This window comes from Vulpes vulpes, chromosome 7 (assembly GCF_048418805.1).
Source record: "Vulpes vulpes isolate BD-2025 chromosome 7, VulVul3, whole genome shotgun sequence".
NCBI classification, from domain to species: Eukaryota; Metazoa; Chordata; class Mammalia; order Carnivora; family Canidae; genus Vulpes; species Vulpes vulpes.
The window spans coordinates 48,121,553-48,131,836 of record NC_132786.1 but is presented as its reverse complement, the minus strand read 5'-3'; positions in this window follow the sequence as shown (position 1 = coordinate 48,131,836).

The following is a 10,284-nucleotide window of genomic DNA, read 5'->3' as shown; positions in this document are numbered from 1 at the left end:
CAGAGTATGCTTGGCTGCAGATTTTTTCCATTCAGCACTTTGAATATATCATGCCACTCCCTTCTGGATTCCCAAGTGTCTGTTGAGAAATCTCCAGCAAATCTTATGGGTCTTCTTTGTGAGTTAAGGACTTCTTTTGGTTTGCTGCTTTTAATTTTTTTCTTTATTATTATATTTTTCAAATTTACTTACAATATTTCTTGGTGTTGGCCTGCTTTTGTTGATTTTGATGGTAGTTCTCTGTGCCTTCTGGATCTGGATTTCTGTTTCCTTCCCCACATTAGGGATATATTCAGCTATTATTTTCTTAATAAATACTCTGCCTCATTTTCTCTTTTCTTCTTCTTTTGGGACTCTATAATACAAATATTATTATGTTTGATGGAGTCACTGAGTTCCCTAAGTCTATTTTCATGTTCCATAATTTTTCTCTCTTTTGTTCAGCTTCATTATTTTCCATTATTTTGTCTTCTAGATCACTAATTTGTTCCTCTGCTTCTTCTAGCCTGCTGTTCATTGCATCAAGCTCATTTTCAATATCACTTATTGGTGATGAATTATTTTTTAATTCCTTTTTTCTCTGTGGCAAAGGTGCCCCTGATGTCTTCTATTATCTTCTTAAACCTAGTGAATATCCTTATGATTGTTGCTTTAAATTCACCATCAGGCATGTTACTTATATCCATTATTGCTTAGATCTGTGGCCATGGCCTTACCTTGTTCTTTCATTTGGGATAAATTCCTCCTTATTTTGTCTCTCTGCCTTCTTCTGTGTATCAGAAAAGCTAGTTATGTTTCTTGCTGCTGAATGTAATGTCTTTATGAATAAGACATCATGTAGTGTCCAGGGTCTGGCACTTCAGGAAGTGTCTCTGGGGTGTGCTGTGTGCACTCTGCTGTTGTGTTGTGGCTGCTGTACTCATCAGGCCAGTTATCTGCAGAGGCTCTCCTTGTCTGTTGTGGGCAACACTGGTCCTTGGCCTGAGTGTGGCAAATTTAACTAGGTACTCTGGTCTGCCTGTGAAATGAGACCTGATAACACTTCCATGAGAACTGAGGCCCTGCAGAACTTGCTGGTTGGGAGAAGTGTGGGGGCAGGGGTTTGTGCTGATCTTCTGGACAAGGGGACTTCTGCGTTGGTACTGAGGGAAACTTGACAGAGAGGGGTAGTCCCAACAGAGCATGGAGGGGAGAGGCTTTGTGTAAGCAAGTTAGGTAGCCACTGTAGGTGCTGGGCTGCTTCCTGCAGGGGGCTCTATGTTTATGCTGAGGGCTGGAGGAGGGAAATGGCTCCAGCCAGCTCCTTTGTTCCCAGAGAAGAATTTCCATGAACACTGCTTCTCTGAGACTGTTCCAAGAAATTGAATAATCTCCCTGCTGTGTACCCTAGGTGTTGTTCAGATCACTATTTCCATGCTGTCTGCTTTTGGGGTTTTGCCTGCCATTTCTGCAGGAACAGCACAGTGCCCTCCAGGTTCTAGGCTAGTCAATTTCACTGACATTTAAAACTCTAGGCTTTAAGCCCTACTGGTTGTAAGAACTCATGAAATTCTGGGCAGCCCAGGTGGCTCAGCGGTTTGGTGCCTCCTGCAGTCCAGGGTATGATCCTGGAGACCCAGGATTGAGTCCCACATCAGGCTCCCTGCATGGAGCTTGTTTCTCCCTCTGTCTGTGTCTGTGCCCCTCTCTCGATGTGTCTCATGAATAAATAAATAAAATCTTAAAAAAAAATTCAGCCCCTCTTGTTTTCCAAGCCAATGGCTTTGGGGAAATGTTCTCCTTGTGCATTTAACTGTGTGCTTCTCTCTCTCTCTCTCTCTCTCTCTCTCTCTCTTTTTCTCTCACTCTTCTCCATGACCACAGCTCCCTTTCATCCACAGCACCTGTGTTCCATCCATTTCTCCTCTAAATCACGCCTTTGCATTCCCTACTTTTTTCTATATGGCCTTTTCTTTTCCTCCAGTTGTGGAGCTTGTGCTGTCAGTCTTCAGGTCTTTTGCTGGGTTGTTTAGGATGATTTAATAGTTATCTAGTTGTGCTCATGGGATAAGACAAGCCTAGGGTCCTATTCCACTGCTGTCCTTCCTCTCCTATAGTCCAGTTCTTCTTGTTTTTGATATCTTCTTGAGGTCACATGAAGGAGTCATAGAAGGCTGACATCAGCCACCTACTGCAGTTGTAGTGCACAGTGCTCTTTATAGATTCTGGATACAAGTCTTTTTTAAGATTTATGATTTGAAAATATTTTCTATCAGACTATGGATTACCTTTTAATTTTAATCTATCAAAAAACAAAAGTTTTAAAATTTTGATGTCCGGTTAATCAATTTTTCTTTTATAGGTCATGATTTTAACGTGACATCTAAGACATCTAACACAATTACAAAAGTATTTTATCTCACATCTCCCCTAGAATTTTTATAGTTTTGTCTCTTACATTTAGCTCTGTGACCCATTTTTAGTTATTTTTTTATGTATGGCATACTATAAAGATTTAAGATTATTATTATTACAGCTTTCTTTACATATGGATATCCAATAATTCCATCACCATTTGTTGAAAAAATTATCCTTTCACCACTGAATTTCTTTGGCTCTTTGTCAAAAGTCAACTGAACACAAATATAAAGATTTATTTCTGAACTTTCTATTCTGTTCCATTGATCTATATGTCAGTCTTTATGCAGATCACACTGCCTTTATTATAGCATTATAATAAGTTTTGAAGTTGGATAGTGACAGTCTCCTTTGTTCATTTGTAAGTCATTGTCCTCGTACTACTTCTTTCACTGTAGGCAATGGTTTTAATTTCCAATCCCAAAAACAGTTATTGAAAAAGAGATTGTCTTTTCCTTTACATATCTGTAATTTGTTAGGATCTTCTTATTAGCAATTATATACATGTTTACATGTATAACGTAAACATGTATACGTTATATACATGTTTTATTTTTTCAACAAAACCTACCATCTCAAAAATAGTGGCTTAATAGAATACACATTTATTTAGCTAACAATTCTAGGAGTCAGCTGAGCAATTTTTTTCTCCTGCTCTTCTTCATGTGTGTGTGGTCAGCTTCCAGTTTTTTTGGTTGTTCTACTTCTGGGGTTGACTGGATGTCAGTTAGGGCAATGGTGGGTAACTAGGTCACATGTTTCTCATCCATCATCCTGAGCTTGTTTCCTTGGCAGTGGAGCACCAAAAACTCAAGAGAGAAAACTTTTCAAATCTCTGCTAGTGTCTCCTTTGCTAATGTCCCATTGGTCAAAACAAGCAACAAAGCCAAGACCAATGGTAATTCAGTAGAGTTGTACCAAAAGTGAATACAGGCATGTATGACCTAATTGAAGGCATTGCTGGAGTCAATCTACCACAGTTTTTGGCAACCTCATGGAATTAGATGCTTTGAATATAAAGAGAACCAAGTTTCTGGGGATAAGCCAAACCAAAGTTTAACGAGCCAGTTATTCAAAGCAACCGTTTTTGGTCATTGGGACATACTCTTCCAGAACTTTCCAATCCATAGAACCCACATCTCATCCAGTAGCTAACACTAGAGACCTAAGGACATAGAGAAATAAAATGGCTCCTTATAATTTTCCCTAGGATAACAAAACTTTTAGTTTGGGGAAACTAAAATAACCCAAAATATTTCCTCCATAAGAACATTTAGGGACCTTCAATTCCAACCCCTTCTCTGCCTTAACATGATTTACTTTCAGAACAGAATAATCCTACAGACCTTAGTGGTCATATAGACCAAATATAAAGGTTGTACCTTAGAGTTCCACTGAAGAGATAGTGTTCTTTACATGATGAAATCTAAGCAACAGGGCATCCTGACATCAGGATTTACCACTTCTATATAAATTACCAAATCACACAAGTGTTTCCCTGTATTCTTTCTGGAAAAAAAAATTACAAGGAGCTACTAGATTTTTAGTAGGAGATGAAGCTTTAATTCCAAATTCATAGTAGTCAAAATTAATTCATTATTGTCTCTTTCTCCATGTGATATGGCTCACCACCTGCATTAGAGTCCCTGCTGCCACTGCTGTTATGAAAACACTCGGAATATTTTGGCAAATAGGTGGACTTGGGTAGTAGATGAGAGGAAGGAAGCTGCATGGTCTACACTTAGCCCCGTGAATTAAGATGACCTGCTGGAAGCCTTTGGTGAATCGTATCAATGTGTTAGAATAGTAGCTCTGGATTAAATATATTACTTGGGCCAACCAGAAAAACTCAACCATCGATGACATTATATTGAAAACAACAATTTAGCAAATAGTTTTACAAATATAACCTCTTTGAAAATTGGGGTTAATCTGAGGTGTCTTTATTTCAGAATATATAGATAAAAGCTGGATTAATATTATAATTTAGATAGACTTTTTGGGGGGTAAACTAACCAGTTAATTCAATTCCATCTAGGCAATGTAACAAGGCTCCTTGATTTTTTTTCCTCCTCTGACAAGTTTTTTGGTTCAAATGAGTATTTTAGTATATTATGGTCGTATATATGGTGGCTATGGAATTCGACCTAATAAATTTAAATCAGTGCCAGTCCAGATCACTTCAAGTGCCTAGGAAGAAACTAGTTTTTTAATGTTGATTGTCCTGTCTGTCATATAAAGAAGCTTCTGAGGAAATGAAGGCTTGTCCTCAATCCAAGATAGGTATAGTTGCTGCCTTGTAGGACCTTAGTTTCATTGATTACCTGTAGGCTTCATACCCTGTTTAAATATGTGGATGTAAGAAGAAAGATGCTGTCTGACAAAGATGAGTGGCTTCGTTAATTCAATTAGCAGTGGAAAATTTACGAGCTTTAATTAGTATAAAATAAGCTACAGAAGTAAAGATAGTGATTAAAGCATGCTAATCTGATTAGAATCACAATATGTGTGGTTCCAGGCTACTTCATGATATGACTTGCCTGGCCAGCAGAGGCTCGGGAGTTGCAGGAAACTCTTTGGAAGATGAAAGTACTTGCACATGCCACCCAAACCTGGAGCTGCTGTTGGATTGCTAAATCACTTGGGGGAGTGGGTGGATTATGCCTGAAAAACACTGGGAAAAGCTTGGGCTTTGTTGAATTGATAAAAGCCTTCTTTCTGGGAGGAAGCCTATAAAATCCATGACCACCTGCAGTGAAGGGAGCTAAATCTAACTTCAGAGCTCTCACAAGCTGAGCAAGATTTTAACCCAGCCTCTCAAAGCTTCAAACTTATGAAAAGTCTGTAGAGTCAAAAGATTGTGAGTTGTCCATACTTTCTTTATTCAGATCCACACAATGAAAGCAGTGTCCACTTGAGATATTTAGACAAAGACTATCCAAGTATGCTGTGTATTGAGAGAAATGTTATATTCAGTGCTGTACAAATCACATCATCAAATGATCACTTAAATCCTCTCCAATGTTCAATTCCTTGGTCTAACTTCATATCAAACTAATTTTAGTTTATGAATGTAGATAGATGAAAACTGCCCATTTCCCTTCCAGCAATTCCCAGTTCTCTCTGCCCCATTTTCTGGTTTGTAAAGCTTCCAATTATCTCAAAGTTTGGATGCTAAAACAGGTCATGAGTCTCCATTATTTCCTATGTGCGTATGCAGAGCATTGTTTATGAGGTTTTCATAATATTTAGGTAGTCATAAACTGACAGAAACCATAACAAGACTTCACTTTTCAAACAAAATGTAACAAAAGTTTTTAAAAAATATTCAATTATAAATTAAATAAAATGGCATAGTTTATACTGGCTTAGGCTTTTAATACTTGGTATCAACTATTTTAAGTTTTTATTCCTTCAGTATGAGCTTATTATAAGAAAAGGTTTTTTGGTGTTGCAAATGCTAGACATAAAAAAATTCATATTAAGTGGCTAGTATTATGACAAAAGGTTATGGACATTTCAAATCAAGTCATTTTTTAAAAAAATACACATTTTTATTGTCAATTTGATGGCATAGATTTCAGCCACAATTGTGTCACCCTGCCTATTGAAATGATTTAGTTCAAAATAAACCAGCATTTTTCACTATAGATTTTTCATTAAAAATATCTACTAAGAGAAAAGAATTTTCTTTTGTGCTTGTGGCTACAATACAAAAATGATAGAATGAACAACTGCTGAAATATATTTAGATTAAATTTATTAATTCCTTATGTGTATCTCATTCATTAAATTATAATTCACAATACATAGTTCATGGCTATCATGAAAAATGATGTGAAGTTCAATTTCAGTTGCACTGCTATCTATGTGGTAACAGAAATATTTTTTTTTCTCAGCCAATGAATATTTGTTGAGAACCCCGGAAGATGCATTATTCTGTCCTGTATGTTGGAATCTTTTTCGAAGAATATATATGATGTGGTAAATAGATAGGATACTTGTCTTAGATTTTTAATAGAGGCATAGTAATAATGGGTGTTCAATAGAGACATTTAGAGATATGAATAATGACCTTCTTTCTGGAAGGAAGCCTATAAAGAAGTTCAGTCTGTTCTCCCTTCCCTTCTTCTCAGTCTGAAAGCCCTGAGGTAGGGCTGAGCAAAACGGGCACCTATAAGTGGCAAAGGCAGTGACACAGGATAGGATGTGTTGCTTGAGCAGGTTGCAGATGGTGTTTGCACTGACTGGGCTGACATGTTGAAGCTCCATTGAGAGGTGTTGGGATGAGCAGGTGGGATGCTTATGGAAGCCCTCACATGGAGTGAGCACCCCAATGGGTGCTCCCCCATGGGTGCTGGAGTCAGGGTGGGTGAAAAGGCCTCCTTGCAAGGAGGCAGAAGCTTAGGTGGCCCATGCATGGGTGTAGAAGACTGATTGGAGGAGAGGGAGAAAGTCACATGTTGGAGGATGGGGAATTGGAGCTTTAGTGGGTGCAAAGGGCATGTTTATAGACTAGCAAGGCGTATAGAACCCAAGAGGGAGGAGGAGGCAGCCTACGGGCAGGCACTGGGGGTGTGACCCACGTAGGTCACAAAAGCTGAGAATAAGGTGAGGAGAGCATCCTGGTGGGAGACAAAGGTGATGGCAGCAGCATCTGTGGTACAGACTGGAGCCCTGCAGAAGGCACCTATGCAGGGGTGTGGTGGCTATGGGTGGTAAGAGAGCATGGAATTGGTCATAGAGGTGGTTTTGCAGGGAACTGGTCACTCTCTGGGGGACTGAGTGAATAGCAAAGTATAATGAAGATAAAAAGAAACTGGAATAAACCCATGGAGTTAGCTTGGAATTACAGTATTGGTTTGAACTCATGGTTTTCAATATTTAGGTGTAGATTGATATATATAAATGTAAATAAATATTGATAAGGATGTATGCGTGTATACATGTATATGTATAGTATGTGCATGCATATACACGCGCATACTTACTAGTTATGTCCAGAGAGAGATCCTGAGAGCAATGACAATCTAGTGTCATCCAGATGCTGGTACCTAAAATCTATGCTCCAGGAAAAGAACCAGGATTCCTTGGAGAAATGGCTGATTCTAGGGACAGATCAGGTTAATTACAAAATAAATGTAAGGTATTTCATTACAGTAGAAGGTAAGGAAGTACTCAAAGAATGAGGAGGACATTTCAAAAAGATATAGACAGTCAGATGGCCAAACAAGAGACAATTTTAGTATCAAAACGAATAATAATAGTAAACCTTTTCTTTACAATAGACTACCAACTGCTTAATGTATAAGGAGGAGGAAAATCATTTGGCTCCCATCGTAATAATAATTCAGGCAAGAAACATCAGTGGATGCAATTAAGTGGTAGAAAATTTGATGAAGAGTAGAATAGGCTCTTACAGTACCTTCACAAAGGGACAAAGAGTGACTTTATGGTAAAGAAATCTACAGGCAACTTGACCAAGTAATTAGGGTGAACATTACCAAAAGGGACAAAAGCAAAATCACGTAGCACCTGACAGGATGCAAGGAGACCACAGCATCACATTTGTGATATTTCTGCCAAAAATAGATAATCTGAACATAATCACGAGGAAACATCAGACAGCCAGAGTGAAGGACGTCCATCTAAACAATTGGCCTGTAATTGTCAAAGTATCAATGTCATGAAAGCCAAGGAAGCCTTGAGGAGCTGTTTGAGATTGAAAGAGATGAACAAAGCATGGTCAACAGATAGGATCCTTGACTGGAACCATTTACTAAAACACATACTCTTGCCCAACTGGGGAAACTTGTATGTAGATTAGATGGTAGTAATATATTAATACTAAGTTCTTTATTTTGATAATTATGTTGGGGCTTTGCAGAAAAATATATTACTTGTAGGAAATACATTCTAAAATAATTGAAGGTAAAAGGGCACCAGGGCCACAAAACTATTTTGAAAGTTTGAAACCATTTCAAGAAAAAAAATATCAGGAATCTAAGAGCTGCTTGTGTTATGACCTGGCTGCTTGGGGGAGGACAAATCACTTCAGCTCTTTATCTTCATCTCTTAAATAAGGGGGTTGGACTAAATTATCTTTAATCTCTTTATAGATCTAATACCATCACTTCTCAGGTGTCAATCAAGAACATTGTACTTAGGGATTAGGCAAGAATGGAATAAGTGGTATAAATAGCTGTGGAGGAAGAATCACTGGTTGTGTCTTGTGGGAACCCAGATTCCTGGTGCCAGGCAGAAGATGAGGGAGTGCAAGGAAGAGAAGTGCTGTGAGCACACAATCTGAGCGAAGTTACACATCAGGAAGAGACAAGATCCTATTTTTTGTTGAGAGGTTTCTTGATTTCCTTCCGCTCTTCCCATCCCTCCCTCCCTTCATCTCTCCTTTCTTCCTGCATCTAGCAACTATTTATTAAGCATTTCCCACAGTCAAGGTGCTGGGTGAAATGCTGTGGGGGGTAGAGGCAAAAAAAAAGATAGTTTCTGCCCTCAAATTGCTTACAGTCTAGTAGAAGAGGAGAGACATAGATAAAAAAAGCAACAATGAACAACAACAACAAAACCCCCCAAACTCTGCTTCAACTGCACTAGTTCTGCCACTGTGATGTTCAGAAATGAATCAGCCTCTTGATCAACAATCTGTCTCCCTCACATTCCTTCCCCTTATTTGATTCTTTTATAGACTGGGTGACATGTGGCATTGATAGCTGTACACTTTATCAGGGGAAAAAAAAATAAGCCTTAGTCAAGTGAGCAGTACTCTAGAGACTTTATCTGGCTCATGCCTCTAGGAATAAAATGGAATTTATCTCTTTGATTTTTAAACACAGAGAAACTCTGCTTTCCTTTTCCTACCACAGGGAAAGCTGTGATTTAACAATTTATGTATGAAATGGTTAATTTCATTAGGGCAAAATTGTGAAATACAATGTGAATTGGGTCCCTCTTAATATAAGCCATCTTTTTAAGCTGGTAAAAGGATAACATGTACTAATGCATATAGTATTGTTATTAACACAGTATTATGACATTATATCATAATGTCAGGGAATTTATATATATGCCACTGAATCAAATCAACAAGGGAGTTAATCTGCAAAATCCATATTATTTTCTTTATCGGTGATTTTGGAAAAAGCATGGAAAATAATATTGCTTGAACGAAATATGTTTTTAAAATGAATTTCCAAATAAAATTTCCCCTAATGTTCATCCTTGTTCATTAAGCCTACATAAAAGGGACTAAAGCTGCCATTAAGTGGTGGTTGAATGGCTCTCTGTTTGAAGTGTACACTACTATTCCAACCCATAATGTGTCTATTGTTTTGGAAAATGCTAATTGATAAATTGATTGTGATATTCATGTTCCGGCACTCCAGTTGAACAGTGCACAATGCCCCATGTGATGATGGAAAAGAGCTTGTTGTTTGATGCACAGTGATAGCCCATCCACATCTATCTCAATTGTGAAGGGTTATTTCAGTGCCTTGATTGTTTTTCTAAATGCGAATGGCTTAGACCAGAGAAGGGTCATGCAAGATATTAAATTACGCTTGTTCCTTTCATTAGTGGAGTTGCTCAGATTAATAGATGCTGAGCAAGGAAGCTGCATTTGACATATTTGTAATGGATTCTGAGGGTGGCTGAGAAAGCCAGCATGGAATGGCAGGGCATGGGGCCGTGGTTCTGGTCCTGCTCTGGCTCTCTCCGACTCTGTGATGTTGGCAAGGTACTCTGGGATCTCCTCTAAGAAGTAAGGATTTGGACAAAATAATCCCTCAGTCCCTTCCAGTGCTTTTAATATGAAATATCACTATGTCAAATTTCTTGCTTGTTATGGTACTTAAGTTAATATGGGAAAAA